This window comes from Dipodomys ordii, unplaced genomic scaffold (genome assembly GCF_000151885.1).
Source record: "Dipodomys ordii isolate 6190 unplaced genomic scaffold, Dord_2.0 Scaffold65, whole genome shotgun sequence".
Lineage (NCBI taxonomy): Eukaryota > Metazoa > Chordata > Mammalia > Rodentia > Heteromyidae > Dipodomys > Dipodomys ordii.
Window position 1 is genome coordinate 377344 of NW_012267281.1, and position 22851 is coordinate 400194.

At 40.4% G+C, this 22851-nt stretch overlaps 1 protein-coding gene across 1 annotated transcript in view; it reads left to right on the forward strand.

Moving 5' to 3' along the window:
• Fam155a (family with sequence similarity 155, member A) overlaps positions 1 to 22851 on the forward strand; it is a 443225-nt gene that overhangs the window by 155179 nt on the left and 265195 nt on the right. The window lies entirely within an intron of this gene.

Consider the following 22851-nt stretch of genomic DNA (forward strand, 5'->3'; position numbering starts at 1 on the left):
CCCTGGCAGTGCCAATGCTGCTAGCCCAAGGCTCTTCCCTGTCCTTGAAAAGCTATAGAAGCTATAGATGCTGAGAGCCCACTAGACCACTTCAGAGCAGATATGGGGTAGCTGAAGTTTCCTGGATGTTGGAACACAGAGAACCAGCTGAGAGCTGTATGGAGAAGAAGAGCTCACAAACCCTCCATGTGGCATTTCAAGGTGGCAAGCAAGCAGTCAGTGTTACGTAATGTAACCATGTTTATTCTTACAGTGGTTGCTAGTACTTGTGTGGACAAGTCTGTATTCCTTCATGTAAGATGCTAAATGTGATGTCAGGCCAAGCTGTCTTTCGTGCACTTAGGTTCCCTTATCTCTTACTCAGGGTCGTGTGCCTGTCCAGAGATCGAGGAGTCCAGTGAGGCTACGCCACTCCCTTCACCTCTAGGCCCTCTGTTATTGTTGTATTTAAGACTCTCACAGAATGGTACAAAAGACTTGCCAAATACCTTCCCTTTCACTGAAGTATGATTCTCAGCAAAGCATTTGTGTAAATGGAGGCTTTAGTAGGAACATTTTTTCCCTTTTTTTCATTATTATCGTTAAGTAGTTGTACAAAGGAGTCACCATTGAACAAAGCAGTTTGTGGATACAATATTTCTCGATCAATGTCAGCACTTCCAATCTTTTCCCCCCTACCCCTCACTACCCACTTCTTCTCTCATTCTTCTTAGTTTTGTAGGATGTACCTTGGGTTCTTGACGGCATCCTCCCCCTCACCTCCTCTTTATTAGAAGCATAAGTTGATCATGTTTTCACGAACATTGAGTTGGTGTGGTTCTATTAAGTGCTGGATGATGGTCAGTCACAACCTCTGTGTCCATGGTAGCTTCCCTGAACTGTCCTATGAACTCAGATCTCATGAAGTAATGTGGATGCAAAATCAGCTAAGATCAGGAGGTATGGCCAGGGAAGTTGGCTAAAATAGTTTGAATTTGTTCTTTCTGTGCCACAAAATATATGTCCAAATGAAATGTGATTATTTTGCCTTGAATTACTAAAATCCCTCGCCTTGATTTTTTTTTCATGCTGAAAGTATACATTCTGTTGAATCCATTCTTCTCAGTTCAGCTCTGGGCTCTGCCATCTATGGCATACTGTCATTTTTATTCTATTTTCCTGGTTAATGCTATGGTGCCTGGGGTTAAAAGAGAGAGTTTCTTTGAAACATCGAACACATGTGAAATCTGTTTTCTTCTTCTGTGGCAGAAGGATCTTCTAATTACAATCTTAAATGATTCTACTTTCAATCACCAAAGACATACTATAATAATAAGGTAAAGTTATTTAAAGTAAGAATTCTAATCTTTCCAAAAATACGATATACCATTATCTTATTATACATATGTTGGGATGGTGTTTGATGGTCAAATTTAGTTCAAAACACTATGACATCTATGACATAATTTATAATACTTATTGTACATTTGTTTGGATGATGTGTGATTCTCAAATTTAGTTCAAGAACTGTATTCATTGAATAATAATTTTCAACTACTTGTGCACTCTCCAAATGCTTATTAAATAACACTACCTCAGGTATAAGGTATGGGAGTATGAGTAGAAGATGATGCCTTTCTAAATAAATCTTTACAAATTGCTATAGAAATAAAAACTAGGGACTATATTGAATGCCGCTCAGGCCTGAAGCCAATGTGGACACCTTCACTTACAGTATCAAATGTGAGGGACTGTTTGGTGAAATTGCAAACCACAAATTTAGCTGAATTAAAAAATATATATTTTATTGTTATTGTAGAGGTCATGTTCACAGAGAGTTATGTATATCTCTGTCATTCCTTCCTTTGCTCTCTCCCAGTTTTTTGTCTGTCTGTACCCACAAGCTGTATAGTTCATTTTCCACAGAGTACCACTTAGCTGAAATTTTAAAGTATATGTTGAGCGTCATTGGTGAAAATACAATGTCTCCATTGCAGAGATGACATGGTGAATGTACAGAAATATGAAGTTTAATGTCTCTGAACCAGTGGGGAGGAAGGAAGTTTAAGTGTGGTGAGAGATGGACTTGATGGAAGTACAGGAGGGTGAGATCCTGTCACTGAGCAGGGTTACCTGTTCCCATGTGTCCATGAAGGAGCAGCAGGAGGTAGCACCAGACTCCCTTGCAAGTCCACTCTTCCACCATGGAGGATGGCCCAGAAATAAACGTTTGGTCTCCAGGACAATGAATAATACCTTATTTAAACAAGCCATTGCTCCAATGGGAACAGATACCTCTTTTCTGTCAGGAAAGTAATGTGCTTTATCGGTAACTCTTTAATCAATCTGATATTCTAGCAACGACCAATAGTCCACTATTTATTAAGCTTTTAGAGAGCTTTTTCTCCAGACTCTTCAGACCCCTGTCTTCTGACTCACATGGCTTCTGGCTCTTCAGAGAGCTTCCTTGATTCTGATTGAGGACCTTCTGTCACCCACATACCTGCTTGATATCTTCTCTGTTCTCTTTGGAGCCTCTGTGATTCCTAGAATTGTCTAAGCTGTTGTCTGACATTCTCTTCCCCCTGCCTCTCCCAGGTAGTAAGATCCTTGCAGCAGGGACAGTGCCTGCCTTATTCCGGCTGGGCAGCGTCTGGCACATCAACAGCCTCCATTAAATGATGATTTTCTTCTCCAGTGATGGGGTCTTGAATGAGTGAATAAATGGAATGGAAATCCCCTTGCTAAGCAACACAGCCAGAAATTTTCCATTCCCATAAATAAACAGGTTAGTAATATTTTGCTATACAAATGGAGAATCTCCTCTAGGGAGAAAAAATTGTATCTGCATGAGAGTTAAAAATGGTGTTATATATTTCTTAGGTAATGTATTTTTTTCAAGAGATAGAAATGCGTGCTTACAGAATTTTCTAGTCATAGAGCTGTCTCTGGTTTCCATAACAATCCTAGTTTGAGAGGGTAATGTGCCAGTTGCAAGGAACACTGAATTTGAAAAGGTGGTTGATGGTCAAAAAGGCACTAGCAAACACATATATGTTGATGCGGTACATGTTGGGTTTTAGTATTACAGGCAACACGCTGGCTTTCTCTTTCTCTTTGGTATGCTAGTGATTATACACACGAGGGATGTGTTCTACCACTAAGCTCTATGTCCACATCTACATATTTCCACATTTGACATCTTGACTCTCTCTACCAAGAGCTGCCAATTGAAGGCCAGTGGATATCAGGCACGTAGGGAACTTGGTTGGGGCAGGCTGGGGAGGAGGCGTGCTCTGGATCCTGTGTGCAGTGGAGTGGAAGCCTTCCAGGTCATCACCAGAGCTGCCTCCCAAGCTCACCTCCTTCCTCAGTTTACACACAGCACAGGTTTGGCTCCAGTGTGGGTGAAACTGTTACCTAAAAGATAAAATGGAAGGAGAGAAGGGGATGGTGCTGGAGGGTGGGGCAGCACATCCCAGCTTGGGACACTTGAGAAGATATTGTCTTCTGCCAGAAAAAAACATGGCTGAAGGACCAATCCTCAATTAAGGACAGAAATCAAACTTTACAGACCAGATGGGCCAAGCACCGCAGCATTGTAAGTCCCCAGGCTGGGAAGACTGGCTTTTCCTTTCGGGGCAGAAAATACTTTCAAACAGTAAAGACTAACTTTGGGGCTTTGATTTAGTTATGACTTGCCTTTTGGGTATAGAAGAAAATTAGGATAAAAACTCTCAAATGGAATCATTATATAATAAATGAACTTCACCAGTAAATTAAGAAAGAAAATCCTGCCTTCAGAAATCAGTAAAAATATGAATAGATAGATAGATGCATACATACATATGTATACATAATACATGTATACATGCATATGTGTATAATAGATGTATACATAGATGTAGATGTATATGGATGATAGATGTATATAGATATATAGCATGGAAATTCTCATTAGAAGAAAAAACTGTTCATCCTATCATCTTTACCTCATATACTTTTCATGTACTTCAAACTACAAGGCAAAGTGAGTTTAAGCTGGGCACCAGGGGCTTAGGGCTGTAATCCTAGCTACTCAGGAGGCTGTAATCCTAGCTACTCAGGAGGCTGGAAAGTCCATGAAACTCGTATCTCCAATAAACCATCAGAAAACTGGAAGTGGTCTGTGGCTTAAGTGGTAGAGTGCTAGCCTTGACCTGAACAGCTGAGGGACAGCACCCAGGCTCAGAGTTCAAGGCCCATAACTGACAAAAACTGACACAAAAAGTGAGATTTAAGTATAATTCACTGGTGGAAAATATCAAGATGCATAGAAAATGACTAACATAGAGACTTCTAATCAAATTCTAAAATTAAGGCTGATTTCAAGAAAAATTCAATCTCATGATTTGAAGCTTATTTCCCATTGGTGTGTAAAAGTATATATGAAAAATTAAACACTAAAGAACTTCTATTACTCCAGAAAAGCCAAACAAATAATTTTAAATAATTTTAAAAAAATCCAACAACACAACTGTCACTGAATTAGCACAGCATGTTATCGAGCCGGTTAGGAATGATGGAGAAGACTTGTCTTGTCCCTTTACTTCTTGAAACTCAGCAGTTAAAGTTGGTTTCTTGATTAATGTATACATTTGGGGCAACCATGAAGTCATTCTCTAAATAACATGTAGTGAAGGAATGGCTTGTCTCCTTCCATCAGTTCTATTAAATGGACACACACACAATTCCACACGGTTGTGTGTATGGCTGAATGCTTTCAGGGGCTGGGGCAAATGCTACTATATTTCATCCCAGCTTAGGTCTGGCTTAGCAACGTTGATTCTGAATACACATCTTCTTCTGGATAGTGGGTTCAGCAGGTCAGCTGTGGGGTGGCGCCCGGGTTTCTCACCCTATGGAGATGCGTCGATTTGGGCTGGGAGGAAACACCAATTTCTTCCCTTCCACAACTTCCATAACTTCAAAACTTCTTATTTTCTACAGTTTATGCATAAGGATTTTCTTTCTCAACATCTCTCAGTCTGATGCAGCTTTGTAAGTTTAGTAAGTTGAGTGGGGGCAGAGGAAGGCCAATTCATACTTGTAAATTTGTGAACACACTGCACTGCAGTTTACGACTTCAACCAATCACTGTGTAGACCCTGGGGTTTGCTCTGGCTTGAGCCGGGACTACTGCTAATTGTAAATGATATAAATGAACAGGAATGCGGGGTTCCCCCTGCTATTTCCATGGCTACTTTGTGGATGGAGAGATGCACTTTCCCAAGGGTGAGCAGTTGGTGAGCAGAGGGCAGCACAAAGGGGAAATGGTAGAAGTATGTATTAGCATCACAAGGGAAAACACTAGTGAAGGAAGGAACTAAATGTTACAGGGATCTGAAAATCATTAACTCTGCAGCTTAGAGCAGTTGAGACAGTTCATTCCGGACTAAAACCTCCCATCATTACACTGGTGTTACACTAACCTGTATTGCACTAGTAATTGTGGCTTACACAAGGATACGTATGAAGTAGAAAAATAATAATTCACAACAGTTCTTCCTCACTTTGTATAATCATAATCTTCAAAGTATAGTGCCTATCACCCACACTTCATAGAACCAATTGTCCTTAGAGTTACTTGGAAATCCCTTTGGTAGCTCTGACCACATTACCCATTGTTTATCTGTAATAATGACTGACATTTTGAGCTCTGCATTGAAGTTGTCTCTTTCCCTTTGGTTGATCTCTCTTTTCATTGACTTTTTTGATTATCTAAATGTTCTTCAGAATAATTCTGTCCTGTCCTCTGCTGTTCTTCTCTCATTGAAGAGACAAACAACTGTCTCAGCATCCATTTTTACACTTTTCTTCTTTCTCCTTTTTTTCCTTCTCTTCTCCCTCTCCTCCCTCCAACACCTTCCCCCCCTCCGCCTCCTTCTTCACTGCTTATGCAAACCTCACCACGTAGCTGAACTTCTATGTCCAGAAGTAAGTTTTTAGATTTTTTTCAAGCTCTATAGTTTTCTTCTTTCTTAGAAACCAATTCTGTTTTTCTGATCTGTATATATGTGTAAGGATTCTGGGAGAATAAACCACTGTTTTAGTACTCACAGTCTTCCCTTCATCCTCAACTTTCTTTTCAGATGTTTCTCACTAAATATACTCTGTATGGACCGTGAAGACTTATGATTGACCATTCTATGTTTTCTACTTGGGATCAACCCTATAACGTCACATCATTCCATCAAAGATGAAAGAACTGGTTATCAGTACACTCTTTTTCTTTTAAAAATCTCTTTGTGTAGGCATCACAGTGTCCCTAATAATCATGTAAAATAAGTCCTACTATATGCACATGAAAAATAAAATATTTGTCAAGATAACTGATAGGCAAAAAAGAAGAGTTTATTTGCCCTCTTCTTAATAAGGAAGAATTAAATAGAAGTTTTGAAATAAATGCTACCATACAAGACTTCCAGATCAAAGGATACCACCAAGACTGAGATAGGCTGGTATATGGGTTGGGTAGAAATGAAGCTCATGATAGGCTAGTGGTATAGCATTGACAACAGAATGATGAAGCACCCAGATGCTTGCTATGGTACAGTACATCATGGTAGGCGGATGAGTGGAAATCACTTCAGCATTTACCTGTTCTGGACATACATTGCAGGTGATGTCCCGGCACCATTCCATTCCTAAGCATGGTCAATTTCACAATTCTTCACATCTGTTTTATATATATATATATATATACATATATATATGTATATATATATATATGTAGAGAGAGAGAGAGAGAGAGAGAGGTCTTTAAACATTTATTTCAGAAAAGTCACCAACTCCTCAATCTGAAGTTGTCCCTATTACATCAAAATGAGCATATCTATACACCTGAGTTTTCTATTCAAACACTCTTTCCCTCGTGAACTAAGTCTATTTCCCAAAGAAATAAGTCACTTGGAGAGGGTATTAGGAATTCTGGATCCGCAGGCTGATGATTCTCTTTCTAAAAATATGTGCATACCTTACTTTGGATGCAAGGCCTCGTCTGAGTCAGGTGTTGGTCTTAAAAAAGAGCCCCACTAATTGTGATCTGTCGTTCAAATCTAGACACCTGGATTTCCATAATTTTGGTGAGATTTGTTGTAAAAGTTTCTGCTTTCCTTTCCACTTTCCTGGATTTTTTTCTTCTAGCACACGGATGATATAATAATTATATTCTATTTATTCTCTCATTCATTTTAATGGAATGCTTATTTTCCATTTTTCAAAAAGTTGACATCAGTGTATATTTGTGTGTGCTTGTAACTTAGAATTTCCCTTAAGAGAACATCCTGTGAAAGTGAATAATTAAGACTTCTGGTTGGAGATGGATAAAAGAGAGAAGAGGAGAGGGGAGGGGAGAAGGTAGGCAGGAGAGGGGAGAAGAGGAGAGGGAGAAGGAGGGAGGATAGAGAGGTAGGAGAGGAGAGATGCAGTCCTCTCTTGACATGTCTGTGTAACCCCTGACACAGCCTTGATGTGTGAAATTTGACCAGAGGAAAAGACAGGAGCACAAAGGAAAGGGGTTCGAAGTAAGAGGAGGGTCAGAATAGACTAGAAGGGATGCTTTTCTGCGATGGTCACCTAGGATGATGTCACTGGTCTCCTCCCTGGGGAATCTGTGTTCCCTTGGCCCCTCCTTCCTGTGAGTCATGAACCATGAGCAGGCCTGCCTTCCCTAAGCCTGAGGAAGCTGGTGGCTGTGACCCCGTGGGACCACAGCTGCCACCACCCTCAGCTTCCTGCCCAGCTTGTCTCCATCCCTCACCCCTCAGACCCTCAAATGGCATGTAATCAACTGCTTTAGTTTCTATACAAGGAAGGGAGATGATGTGATATTTGCCTTTCTATGCCTGGCTCATTTCATTTCCAGGCTCATTTGTTAGACCAAATGGCAGGATTTCATCTTTTTTTCTTTTTCCTTTGTCACCAAATAGTGTTCTATTTGTTATAATGACAACATGTTCTTCATCTGATCACCTGTTAATAACATTTAGGTCTATTCCATAGCTAGGTTATGATAATTGCCCTAATTTTATCCTTACAAATCATGTATATGAGTCAAAACATCAAATTATGCATCATAAAAACGCACATGCGCTGCTATTATCAATAAAAATAAAAATAAAGGACAGTTTAGTTGGAATTCTCTACTTGCCCAACTTTTTGTCTCAGTTTTGATGAAATGATTTTATGTTATTGAGAACAATATGATACATTCTTATAGATAATTTAAAGACAAATTTCAAATATATTTCTTGTTGATGATGACCTGAATTTATGTATGTATAGTGAGATGAATTAGATTCTAATTAATGGAACTATATTAGTGATGTTTTCACAAACAGTACCTTAGAGTCAATAGTGATATAAATTAACTTGTCACCATTGATAAAAACATAAATATTTTGTGTACTTGATTTTATGTCCAGAAATTTGTTTTCCCTAATGCATGGGCATCTTAAAGGTCATGATTCTGCTCCCTAATTGAGTTAGCCCTTTGTGACTATGGGGATAAAATAGAGGAATTAAAGAAGGGAAAATATGATTTTCTCAAGTGCATTTTTTTGTTCTAGGCAAGAGACCACCAACATACTGCTTCTTATAGAAACCAGAGAACATAAGATTAACTAAGCATCAGGTAGAGTGGAAAACTCCCACAGAAAGGGCACAGTACCATGTCTTCTTTGAAAAACAATGTTTTATTAAGTAGTTGTACAAAGAGGTTGCAATTCCTTGTTGGGTTATGCGTACAATGCATCCTGATGGGCACCCCTCCCACCAATCTCCTCCATTTTCCCTCTCTCACCCACAGCCTCAAGTTTTGTTCTTCCACTCTTCCATAATGTACACCAACCGTAATGACTGCATTAGCTCTCCCTCCTTGCTCCATTCATGTCTTCTTCGCTCACTGAAGATATCTTTGATGCCTCGCGTCTCTGGTTGTTTTGTTACCCTGTTTTTAAAATAGAACTGTTTTGAAGCAAAAACAGCAATAATGAGGGTTTTTTTTAAATCCCATTTGGCATTCCCTGTGACTACTACTCTCAGGGTTTTATTTATTTACTTTAGGTTGTTTTTTTGTTTTTAGCAACATTTGGAAATTGGCAGTATCGCTTTAAACAACAGCTTCTTTCCTGAATGAGAAAAAAAACAACAACCCAAAAACATGACTGTAATCATGTTCAGAAAATTACTTAGAAAAGTGATCATCTTATACTTTAAAGCAATATAAAAATTACACCAAGCCTCTGAAGAAACCATGTAACCTTTTGATATGCAAAACACACTGATAAACTTCTTTTAGCTTATTATCTCTTCCATTTGCTATGTAGTCCTGAGCACATGGAACCAATAATCCTTTTAACGGGAAACAGGAAAATGGTTATGCTTTTGCTCAGAGATTTCTCTGACACAAAGGGAGGCCCCTGCCTAGAAGACTCTAATTGGGGCTGAGAAATCCCACAAGAGACCCATTAGTGTATCTCTTAACATCATCCTCCAAGAAATTATGGTCCTAAAGGTGTTACTTGGCGCAGGAGATAGGGCATGGGGCATAATGTCCATCCCACAAAAGAAGCTGTGCGCATAGAGATTAAAAGAGAAGGGGGTCAGTGTTAGTTGTGTGACCACATCAAGTAGCCAGAAGGGAATCCTGGCTGTCGCTTTAAATGTAAAGTCTTGCTGTGGGAAGATGTCAGCGTCTGTCACTTGAGTGGCTGTCCTTCCTGATGGATTGTTAAAAAGAACATGGAACACAGCATTAGCCATCAGTCATTTGACACAGCCGTTGGAGAAATCTAAGTTTGATTTGTGTGATAACTCGCCCATTTTCAGAAGTAGAGATAATAATTCCATTCTTGTAACCTGTAGAGCTTCCATAGAAGCATGGTTGAGAACTGAAATTAGAAGTGATGTGGTCGGCTTTTGTTTGTATTTTCCTAGCTTCAAAGCAAGAAGACCCCTTAGTATTCCTTGTCTTCTGATTGTCCAGTAAAACTGGATTTCAGAACAGCTCAGAGAAAATAAAGGCCATCCACATTAGGGCAAAATTAAGGAAAGCCATGGGAAGTGCTCATAAAGAAGGCATGCAAATTTGTACTTTCTCTCTGGAAAGCAGGAAGATGATAATCCCAAAAATAATAGGTGGGGAAATAAGGGAGGAAACAGAGCTCCTGTATTTGCTTTTAATTTTCCCTTCCATGCTGGTGTTCCACTGGACTCTTTGTTCCAAGTTGCTTTCTGAGTAGCTTATTGCTTTAAGTCTTTTGTGTAGGTTTTAAAATATAGGTTTTATAGGAAATTGCACTCTGACACTCACCGAGAACAATGTGTCCCACTTGCTCACATTTACACTGCTCTCATGCGGAGAAAATAGAGGCGCGAAAGGCTCCTTTACTAAGATTTTAGTGACACCTATTAAAAGCTGGCCTCCTCCTCCTCACCCACCATCAAAAACACTGAAAAGGATGTGACTTCCTGTTTAATGGTGGACTCCATTAGAGGGTTCTCTAATAATAATTATAAGGGGGAAATAAAGCTTCACAAAACCTGTTCTTTATAATAATACAGACTGATAAATTATTATGACAAAACCAAAGTGGTGCCACCCTTCATCATACAAGGCACTCTTTTCCTTTCATGTGTTTCTTTGAAAAAATCTCTCTCAAATCCCCAGATTCCAGGTGAAATAATAATATAGCTTCTATATAATTAAAATTTCCCTGCATTCTGTAGGAGTAAATCAATTGGATTATAAATATTACAGTGGAGGACAAGGATCGCTGTAGTCTCTAGGTTTTGCTTCAATTATTGGTGTACTATACCACTTGAAATGGATTAGCTCTGAGAACTGTTCATTATGTAATGTTCCCAGAAGTATGAAAGACAGTACACCATATTGAAATTCAACTCAGCTTCTAGAACTAGCCTTGCTCTGTGTGGCAGAAAAAGAAGAAAAGGAACTTCAATTGCTTTAGGGGCTATACATTTCTTCATTTATAAATAATAATATAAGGAGCAACTTTACATAGAATATTTTTCAGTGTGTGTGTGTGTGTATGCGTGCATGCGTGCGTGTCTTTGTGTGTGTGTATGCGTGTGTGCGTGCCTCTGTGTGTGTGTGTGTGTGTGTGTGTGTGTGTGTGTGTGTGTGTGAATATGTTACTTTTCAGACTAGGAGCTCCGGATAAATTATGAAAATTTCGATGTAGCTAACTCAGGTTTGAATGAAATCTATTAAACAACCATCTCTGTTGCCTTTTAATGTCACACAGTACATAAGAATAACACATTCTTAGAAATTACTTTCCTCATCTGCATAGTGAATACTTTTAAAATAGGAGTTATTCAGCCAAACAAATAACCTAGATAATCAGTGAAGAGCACTAAGTTTCCTGCTTTGAATATGGAAACTTCATGTATCATTCATGCACTAAATTGACTAAGCTCGTATCTACATTGCCAAAACACCTGTCAGTTCAGGGAAAATAATCAGTCAAAATAGTTATTTGGTGTCAGATAGGAAAAAATTTTTCACATTTCAACAGGTTTTATTGGAGTCGTGTAGCTACAGACTAGAAAACACATTTATTCCTAAAATATGACTGTTCTTAGGAAACCGTACCATTGTCTATACCTTAATGTCACTTGAAAGGTGACAGGGAGAAAATCAGAGTGAAATTAAGCCCTAGGACTAAATGGGCATTGGAGGAAACAAGGCTTGCTTGTTTCCTTTTTTTTAAAATTATGTATAAACTTTGAGAGTCCTGGAAGAGCTGGGGTCTACATTGTGTCATCTACAATGTAACAAGAACAGCTGCACACATGACAGAGGACAGATACAGTGGTTGCTCATACCCTCTCCATTTCACACCTTTTATCAAAGCATAGAGTGGTATTCAGTAGCTTTCTTTTTCTTTTCTTTTTTCCTTTTGTTCAAGTTGCATTGCCTCTGGATGAAGATGAATTTAATACTATGTAAAGCTGCTGATAGAGATAAGTTAGGGTGAAATTAGCTATCAAAAGGCAGTGAAATGTAACCTCGAAATATGAACAAGTGATCTTCTGTGTAGAGGTTCTGTGTCTACCCCTGACAACTCATCATTCCTTGAAGGAAATAACTTTGCATGCATTTGGTGCATGCTGGTAAAAACTGCACAGCGTCAAGTTCATTGATCAGTAACAATAGACATGTGTCAATGTGTGACTCTTAACTAGGGACTAAAAATATTAGCCTGAATCTCTCTTGGAGACTGGAGCTTGAGCTTGCCACCAGAGCTTCTTGTGCCTTCTTCTTCCACCCTCTTCTTTTCTTTTTATGTATTTATTTATTTTTTGTTGGTCATGGGGCTTGAACTCAGGGCCTGGATGCTGTCTCTGCATTTTTGCTCACAGCTAGTGCTCTACTACTTTGAGCCACAGCACCACTTCTGGTTTTCTAGTGGTTAATTGTAGATGAGTCTCATGGACTTTCCTGCCCTAGCTGGCTTTGAACTGCAGTCCTTGGATCTCAGCTTCCTGAGTAGCTAGGATTACAGGTGTGAGCCACCAGCTCCCAGCTTGCCCTTCTCTTTTATTAAGAAGACATCTGGCTCTGTGGGCAGTGAGTCAGAGATGAATGAGTTGGCCAAATATTGAATAAGAATCAGTAACAAGAAGTCAAAGGCTACGAAATTGAATTAATCAGACTTCATATTTTACCTGCGTCAATTTTACAGTTTGGTACTGGAAAGTTGTACAGCGAAAATTGGAAAAGTACATTCTTCCATGAATCACTATGTATTGAAACCTTCTACAGCTACTACCAGCATGGAATATTCCCTATGTTTTGGTTATAAAAGCTCTATCAGTACAAAGCCACAGGTCCAGCATGCTATCTTATATGTGATGAGGGAGGATGTGTGGAAGTGTGTGTGTGTGTGTGTGTGTGTGTGTGTGTGTACTCGCCTGTGTTCATGCTGGTCGTGGGGCTTAAACTCAGAGTCTGGGTGCTGTCCCTGAGAACTTTTGCTTAAGGGTAGTGTGCTACCACTTGAGCCACAACTCCACATCCACTTTTTCTCTTTTTCTTTTTCTTTTTGGTAGTTAATTAGAGATAAGAGTCTTGCAGACTTTCCTGCCCTGACTGGCTTCCAACCATGATCTTCAGATTTCAGCCTCCTGAGTAACTAGGGTGACAGATGTTAAAGTGTCTGGCTTAAACACTTATTTTAAAAAACTGAAACTTTATGCTTTTATGCACAATATATACTATTCATCTGAAAACGAATAATAGCTTTCTTGAGTAGCATATTGCTCAGGATGACATCCTGTGGTGCTTTCCAGAACTACAGACAGACAGAAAAGTTACTGACTTGGTAAGCTTCTCTCTCACCAAGGAAATCCAGCGGACTCCGAAAACAGGAATTGTTTCCATTTGAATTTCAAGAGCACTTAAATTCGTCTCCCATGCTTCCCTGCCCTTCCTCCAGACTGTCCACGTATCATGTAGACATCCATTTGAATACATCTTACAAGGGTGTGGTAAAGAGCATCAGCATAGAGACACAAGTGTGGATGCTATCTGTGCTCCCTTGTAGTATCCTTTTGAAAGTGATTAATGTATCTGAGCCTGTTTCCTCATTTCCTTGTTTGAGCAATGAAGGTGACTTTTCCTCCATCACTGCGTTATTCTCCATTAGGATTTCAGGCGTGTAACACACACGTGCAGTGCACTCCCCGTAACATAACAGTCCAGTGCAGTGGGAGAGGCTGTGGTCTCATCAATATGTCTGTGTGGCACAGAGGCTTTTCTTGTCCAGCTGTCTGCATGCCCGCCTCCTGCCGATGCATCTTTCTGCGCAGCTCATTTCCTGTCTTGCTGGAAAATGCTTCTGCCATTTCTCCATCTTGAAAGCGAAAGCCTTTGAGACAAATGCTTTTCCTCAGGTCTATCCTGTGAGTAGATAGTATCCATTTCCTCAAGATTCCTAGTTGGTGGTGTTCCTTCCATCTATGATGCTGGAGGCCCTCACTGATGGTTGTTTGAGTTGGGTTGTTGGAGGGCGCTAGGGAACACAGAGGAGGAATTCCCCTGGTTGTTTCTTCTCCTCACACAGCAAAGTGTTGGCTCTCTGCTCTCTACAGTTGTTCTCCGTAAGTCACTTACAATGAACACAAAAGAGTAGGAAATTATAGTCCTAAAAGTATATTACTTGGGGATTTTTTTAAATTTTTTTTCATTTTTTAAAAAATGAAAACCTCTAAAACATTTAAAAACATTCCCATGTAAATTTAAAGAACTGTCTCAGGAGGAGGGTGTGTGTGTGTGTGTGTGTGTGTGTGTGTGTGTGTGTGTGTGTGTGTGTGTTGATGTTTTACTAAAAATTTCTTCTATTCATGAGTTTACAGATATTTTCTCTTTGTTGATGGTAAACACTCTGATCTTGCATGGGAAGCAATATTTTTATAAGGAAAAAATATATTCAAGAATAAAATGCTTATTGGTTTCTCAACTGTGAATGCAAGATATAAGCACACTATCAACTTGAAAATATTTAAACAGTGGCAGAGTTACAAGCCCTTTGGCTTAACTCTAGTAATATCACTTAAGAACAAGACTCAGGCTGAATGCTGGTGGCTCACACCTGTAATCCTAGCTATTCAAGAGGTTGAGATTTGAGGAAAGTCAGCCTGGACAGGAAAGTCCATGAGACTCTTTATCTCCAATTCACCACTGTAAGTGGCACTGCGGCTCAAGTGGTAGAGTGCTCACCTTGAGCTGAAGAGCTCAGGGACAGTGCCAAGGCCCAAGACTTCAAGCCCAATGACAGCCTCCCCCACCCCAAAAAAAGAACAAGACTCAGTACAGGAACAAGAGGCTGTTTCTATGTATGGCTTTTTTCATTGTTATGGACCACTTATTCTTGTGATGAGACTAGACCAAGGCCAAGCCAGATGTTGGGAGCTAAGCCTACCATATGTCTGCGAGTATGTGCTTGCTCCTGGTCTCATCCACCACAGAAGTTGCTGATGTGCTGCAGTGCTGTAGGCTTAGATGGTCAAATCAGATTTATTTGATATCACTGCAGTGTTGTAGGGATCTATTAATGTGTTTTCAAGATATATGAGGTCTTATATATTTGTTCTTTTCTCATTTTGATAGAGAACCCTACGTATGGTATTGATTCTGCACTTGCCTTGGCTATTAATAGTTTCTATCATCCTTCCTGAGAATTATTCCCTGTTGGGTACACGTTGACAGAAAGGAAAGAAGAATTAATCAGTGGATGAAACTGAGCTGGGTTTCATGGGTAGGCAGTGATATCTTTGTTGAATGCATATTAAAATTCCCACTCAGACTGGCTCTCGAGCCTCCCGAGTGAAATGAACTCTGTGGTATTATGGAGTATGATTCTTCTCTTTTGAGTCGATTGCCTCTGAAGTCAGTGGGCAGAGTACAGCAAAGGCAGAGGGTCCATGGAACAGAGCCACTCTTCTTGAGAGCATGCTATCAACGTCACGTGGTACATGTCATTGCACAGATCACATCAGCTTCACATCAGCCATACACAGTTGCACTTCCACATGCATGACAGAAAATACTCTTGAATCCCGAGGGAAATGGGGCCTGGGTAAGCTTGGATCAGCACCTGTGGGCCTCTCACTTCTACCTAGATGGCCACTGTCTCAACTAAGTCTCCATAAGGGGTCCTTGGGGGTTTCAAGCAGATATGATGCAGCTCTGCTTGCGATAAATATAGATGGTCCCTGAGGAACAGGTGTAGAAAAACATAATACAACTAATTTGAAAGGTAGCTCTTCCCAGTTGTGATATACTTCAACGGGAAAGGCTTCTCAGTGGTTGTGATGCTCAGTGATAACTTCACCTTTCTCTCTTCATAGTTTTGTGTCTACCAAGTTTAACTTACAAGTTGTCCTGGGTTCTTTAACGTCTTACTTTTCTCTGTTCACAACTTCCTGATGCAGATTGCGAAGTTCATCATGGTCAGTAATAATGTTTGCATCTTCATATTTGTATAATTCTTATGGAATAGTGATAATACTACAAAATATTTTTCAATCAAGAATATAATAAGCTGGGTGTTGGTGGCTCACACCTGTAATCCTAGCTACTCAGGAGGGTGAGATCTGAGAATTGCAATTCAAAGCTAGCCTGGACAGGAAATGTCGTGAGACTTTTATCTCCAATAAACTACTCAGAAAACCAGAAGTGGCACTGTGGCTCAAAGTGGTAGAGAGCTCGCCTTGAGCTGAAGAACTGAGGGACAGCACCCAGGCCCAGAGTTCAGGCCCCATGACTGAAAAAAAAAATATATATATATATATATATACACACACACACATACATACATACTTACATATATATATATATAATAAACCCCCTTAAGGATATTGAAATTTGCTTATCATCATACTTGATATTGTATTTTAGGACAGGAAACATCTCATAAGCTTGCAGGGAGACTTGGAGTTATCAGAGTTAACATTCAGAACACCACCCACCATGTGTAATGGGAGGGGTAATCAGAAGAATGTCCAAGGTTATGACTCAATCTGCTCTGAATCCTATTTAACTACACCTGTACAATGGTGGCTTCTAGGCTATTAGTCACATTAGTCACTGTATTTGAATTCCTAACAAGCTGGGCACCATGAGTAATAAGAAGTTGTAGTTGGTTTGAGCATGAATATTTACCTGCTGAAAGTTTAGATAGATAGATAGATAGATGTGTATATAAAATTTTGTCTCTGTATATACATATATACATATGGATACCTACATAGCTAGAGCGAGTAAGAGAAGACTGAGACAGGAAATGAAGAGAGAGAAAGAAAGAAAGGCAGGAGAGGGAGAGAAAGGGAGAAAAGGAAGGAAGGAGGAAGAGAGAGGAAGGGAAAGAGAAAGTGAGCAACACAACACCAGAAGGGATTTACATATAGAACTAAAGATTAGAATTCACTTTAAATAAACTAGACAGACATTTAGAAAAACCCAGATATGCTCAGGGTTGATGATAGGTTGTAGTGAGAAGTCTTGAGTTTAGAATGATGAGGCTTTGTATAATCAGCTCCAGACTGCTATCATGTAGTTCCATCAAATGAACACCAGAGATAAAATATCATGCAGTGTTGGCTAGGAAGGTGGCTCAGTGGTTGAGTAGCTTGCCTTGCATGCATGAAGCCCTGGGTTCCATTCCTGAGCACCACATATGCAGAAAAAGCTGGAAGTGGCACTGTGGCTCAAGTGGTAGAGCGCTAGCCTTGAGCTGAAGAGCTGAAGGACAGTGCCCAGGCCCAGAGTTCAGGCCCCATGGCTGGTCCAAAAAGAAAAGTGGTGAATAGACCTAGTGTTTGTGATCATACATAAGTAATATGACTTGCTAGTTGGCTGGGTGTGTTATGAATTAAAATCACACATCAATTGCATTTTTACTCTAACTGGCTCCCTGTGCTGAGGGTAGTGGAAGAAAAGTACATGAGTTCTACATTCTTCCTATTCCTATGCCGCCAAGTTATGTGTGTAATAGAACCAGAAATCTATTTCCAGCCAGAAAATCCCAGGGTGGGTATAATGTGCCATTGTAGATAAGAGTCAGAAAGAATTTAGCTGGTAACATAACCTAGTAAAGACTTGTGAATACCCAACTATGGAACTGCAAGACTGGGACCCTTTCTAGTACAGTCTAGACTTTCTCCAGGACACAAATAATCAGAGATTATCCAGTGCTACTGACACAATAGCACATAATTCCTGCATCGATGATCTCCATTAGTGTGGGATGTACTCCTGTGTAACCCAGGTCCTGACAGCTTTAAAAGCCCAGGATGGTTCCCATTTGACCAAATAATCATCACCATTGTTTTGAAATCTATTTCTTGGCGTACCTTCAGACTGTTGCTATAAGGATACTCTTGGATTTTGATGAAAGCTCCCTAGCTAGTCATTGGTGCCTTTCTTCCTGTCCAAGAGGGGAAAAATTAGTTCTTTTGGAACAGGTTTCAACCATCACAAATAAGGATTATTCAGTTTTTTTTAAACTCTGTATAAACCAACTAGAAACTGCCACTGGGAAAAACAAAACAGTTTGATTCATGTGTTCCAGATTACTTAATAATAAACGAGAAGGGTACCTGTTTCTCTCCTTCTCTGACACCTATTTCTGATATGGAAAATTAGTGAAAAACAGCATATCCAAACATGCAAGCTCCTAAGATGTTTATATTGGCCTAATAGGATGCAAAAAATCTCTGTTGCTTGGCTATATCTTATCATCATATAGTTACATTACAGTTCCAACTAAATATACCCAGAAGATGACTTGCATTTCTTTCTCAGTTCTGTTATCGGCTGTCATCCAGTGACTGCTTCGAGCCAGTCACTCGGCTTTGCTAAGCTGTCATTACCTCCTTCAGATGCGCTGAGCAGCATGACTGCATCTCTGTGCACATCCAGTTCCCTCTATTCAAATGGTCTGCAAGGTCGTCCAAAAGTGGAGTGTATTTGATGCTAAGTGCTTGTATTTTTTTGCACACTTGAGTTTCTTACAAGATTGTATAGTTGGACATAATCTAAAGGTGAAATTCAGGGCTCCCCCCTAAAAAAATATACTACTTTAACATTCTGTGGCCACTGCTCCCAGTTTTCTGTGATCAACTTATACTCCTGCCCAAATCCCCAGTATGCTGCCCAGGGACAAGGAGATGTGTGCTCATGGGAACAGCACCTCATCGGCATCACACACTCTTGACTTATTCTAGGCTGGGCATCATGAGCCAGGTCCTTTCTTCTCCATCTCTTTCACACCTGTCTCGACGGTCTCATGGCTGAGTGCATCCTTGTGAACAGAGCACAGAACAATAAATTCTTACCGTCAACCCCTAAGCACATCGAGATCATTCACAGCTTTTCCCAGACTAATACGAACATGTGCTTCCCAAGTAAGCTGATCACTGGACTCTGGTGGCTGTTTAAATTAAGTGCAGTCTACAAGTTCAGTTCTTCAGGTGGAAGGCCATGCTGCTCAGACATGTTGAGTTCTTGACCATTGCTCTTCCTTAACCTTGGGCGGATAGAGGTAAACTAAGCCAAAGAGTTCATGAAAGTCTTGATAGGTTACTGTTGTGGGTAATCCATTCTAGAAAGCATCACTGATGAGAGATGTAGATCCTGATTTGGGCAGGATAACTTCCTGTGGACATAGTAGAGGCCAAAATAAGCGATTTTGTTTGTAGTAGAGAGGCTCTGCCTCTTGCTGGGTCGTTTCCTATAGCAGCAGTGGGATTCTCCCTTCTCCATTTAACATGGGTGCATTTTGAAGGCTATGAACACACTTAAATTGAAAGATGCAAAATGGAGAGTATAAGATGCCTAATTTAAAAAAATTGGGTGATTAAATCCTTCTGACACACTGAGTGTGTTTGCCATGATTAGTTTGAGAAGTATGTATTTATTTATGTCCTGGAAAAGTCTCATTTTGTATATGTACACTAGCACTAGAAGCCAATTCATTTCATGCTATATACGGAAAAAAAAATTCTTGTAGGAGCCTTTATTTTTCCAAACCCAGCTTTCTTTCTGCACTTGCATATGGTGTCATCTAAGTACTAGCTCCGTTCTCTTGTCCCTCAGAATGAGGTGGACAAGAACAGACATGTGTGAAGTGATCTCTGCCAGCCGTGCTGCATACATGGTGGTAGCATGAATTTCCAGGCAGTGTTGGCTCTGGTTTGTCCTGCTATTTCAATTACAATTCCTGATGACCCCAGCCACCGTGTGCTGCTCCTGTGTCAGCATGTCTGGCATTTGTTCTACAAAGGATGGATGAAACAGCACCTACTGACATTTGCTTTTGGGACTAAAAGAAGGAAGAGAAAGAATCTTGTTATCTGAGCATACTGTTGTAACAGTTATATGCTTAGAGGGCTTCCTGAATGCTATTTCAAACCCAAATCTGTATTTTTCTCAAGTTACTAGTTCATTTTTTCCCCTTTGAAATAAGAAGGAAATCAAAAGCTTGTAAGACATAATATGTTTTTGGAAGAATTCTGGTTACAATATATATGGCAACAAGAAAGTTTCACGAATATTGATTTAGAGCCTTGGGCTATCCCTGAAGTCAGTGAATGTGAAGGTAGGTACTTGGGGCAGGGAAGAGTCCTGTACGGCTTAGGGCACCTGGTGCAAATCCATTCCTGGAAATTCAATGCCCACAGTGAACCCCTGGTCCATCTGCATATGTGTGTACATATGTACCAGAGTTTTAATCTTGATATTTAAACATTCATTTTTCTATACTGAAGAGCTTTTGTTTTCTAATGTTTTAATAGATTTTCCTTTTCCAGGAGCTTCAACCTTGTTGATACAACTATTGATCTCTGGCCTGCTTCTCTGTCTTTGGCAACAGTCTTATAAATCACAGAAGAGAGCAGCGGTCTCCTAGGTCTCCATCTCAAGGCATTTTGGTTGGATATATTAATGCAGTCCCCCGAGATCCCTGCATGGGGCCACACCCCCACTGTGCTTTGTACTGACATTCCTGAGAACTTTTCCCCCCAGAACCTGGGACAGTAGGCTGAAGGAACATTTCACTGAGAATCACCAGACATATAACACTGTTCATCAGCCTTAGAAGATCTTTCGACTTCGCGCAAATGCTTAGTGACATCAATGAAATATTCCAGGTCCTCATCTCTAGGCATTGCCACTTCTAGTGATGATGATCATCACTGTTCACCCACCTCTTGACTCAAGACTGGATCATGCATCTCACAGACAAGGGGGCCACAGAAACTGAGAGGGCTCTGGGGAACAGAGGTGATTTCACGATCCCAGCAGGGTTTAGAACATAAGTTCAGGAGAGAGTTGTAAAAACATAATTATGCAAGAAGAGCAGTAAGAGCAAGGATTAAGCCAAGAAATCTACAGTTGTGGAAGCAATGCACAGAGAATAGGAAAGAGAGGGACTGTTGAGTACTTACCTTAGTCAACACATTCTGGGATTGCATAGAAGATACATGCCTTCTGAGGTTTCCCCGTGCCAGGGAAAGCATAAAAGTACAATTGTAGGAGTAAAATAAAGAGTTCATCATTTGATTGATTTTCAGATGATGGCCTCATATTTAGACATATGTGGTTAGAAACAGAAAGAGAGCCTGGCTCACAGCTAAAATCCTATCTACTCATAAGGTGGGGATCAGAGAATCTCAACCCGAAGCTAACATAGGCAGAAAAGTCTACCATACTTGATCTTCAGAATAGCCAGCAAAAAACCAGGGTGGAATTATAGCTCAAGCAGTAGAGTTCCCCCAAGATGAATGACTGTGAGGTCTTGACTTCAAACTCCAATAATTAATACTGGGGAGAGAGTGAGTGAGAAAAAGAGAGAACATGAGAGAGAGAGAGAGACAAAGAGAGAGAGAGAGGGAGGGAGGGAGGGAGAGGGAGAAGGAGAGGGAGAGGGAGAGGGAAGGACAGAAGGAGGAAGGAAGGAAGAATAGAAGGAAGGAAGGAAGGAAGAACAGAAGGAAGGAAGGAAGGAAGAACAGAAGGAAGGAAGGAAGGAAGGAAGGAAGGAAGGAAGGAAGGAAGCTCTTACATCTATTGAGAAAGTATGTTGAGAAGAAAGGCCCTAGAAAAACATAGCTGAAAATTCTGTGTCAGCACTGGGCAAGTTCTTACCTCTGCTGAGTGTCTTTGTTTTATCTTTAAAATAGAGGTGGGGTTTGCGGATCATGGCGGTTCCCAGAAAGTAAAGCTCACTATGCACAAATGAAACCACCCCTTTGTCCAAATAGATACTTTTTCTTAATTTTTTGAAGCCTAATGAGAAACAGAATTACATTGCCATTCTTGCTTACAACCCCCCCCCATTATTTCCTTCAGACTTGAATGTATTTAAGCTGGGTGTCATAGTGCATGCCTATAACCTAAGTTACTCAGGAGGTGAAGGAAGCAGGAATATGAATTAACATCAGTCTGGACAATGCTAGCAAGACCCTCTCTCAGAAAAAGTTGAATGCACAGGGTTGGAAGTGTGGTGTAGTGGTGTGCTCCCTTAGCATGGTGAAGCCTGGAGTTTAATCTCATTACCTATCACCCATCAATGGACCCTTGGGTTTCCTTCCTTGACTCTTATAAATAGTGACCAATGAATCTGAGTGTGCAGTGAATCTGAGTGTGCCATATGCCCTCCAGATCCCGCTTCCAGTTTGTTTGAACATATGCCCAGCGGTGGGATCCCTGGATCATAGGATTTTTCTATTTGGAATTTTGCAAGGAATCTCCATTCTGTTTTCCAGATCCACTGTACTATGCTATCACCTTACCACTCACTCACCAGGGCATGCCCGCCTTCTAAAGCTCTGGCCAAAACCCCTTCCCTTGCTTTTCAGGAACTCAGACAGATTGTCATATGCAAAAAAAAAATAACGACTATCTACCATAATCAAAGAGAAAACGAAATGATTAGAGAAACCATAAAGCTAGGGCAACGTCTGTTCTACCATGATTATGTTCTATGTGCCATGACTGTGACCTTTCCCATCTCTTCTGTATTTCTGCCTCCACCTCCTGCTTGTCTGTCCACATGTCGCCGGACATAGCAGTTTGTAAACATAAGACAGAGGTTCATTGACCCAAGTCCTCCCTTGTTCTCCCTCCCCCTCCCCCCCCCCGTCAGCACAAAGTGTCAATGTCCTTGTTTTCAGCTGCTCTGCTAATGAACAGGCATCTTCTGGGGACATTCTGTCTCCTCTCAAATAATAATGGCTGGTGTCCCCAACACACAGGCTCAGAAACCCACTCACGGACTCTTCTGCTGCATCCCCTTCAAGAGA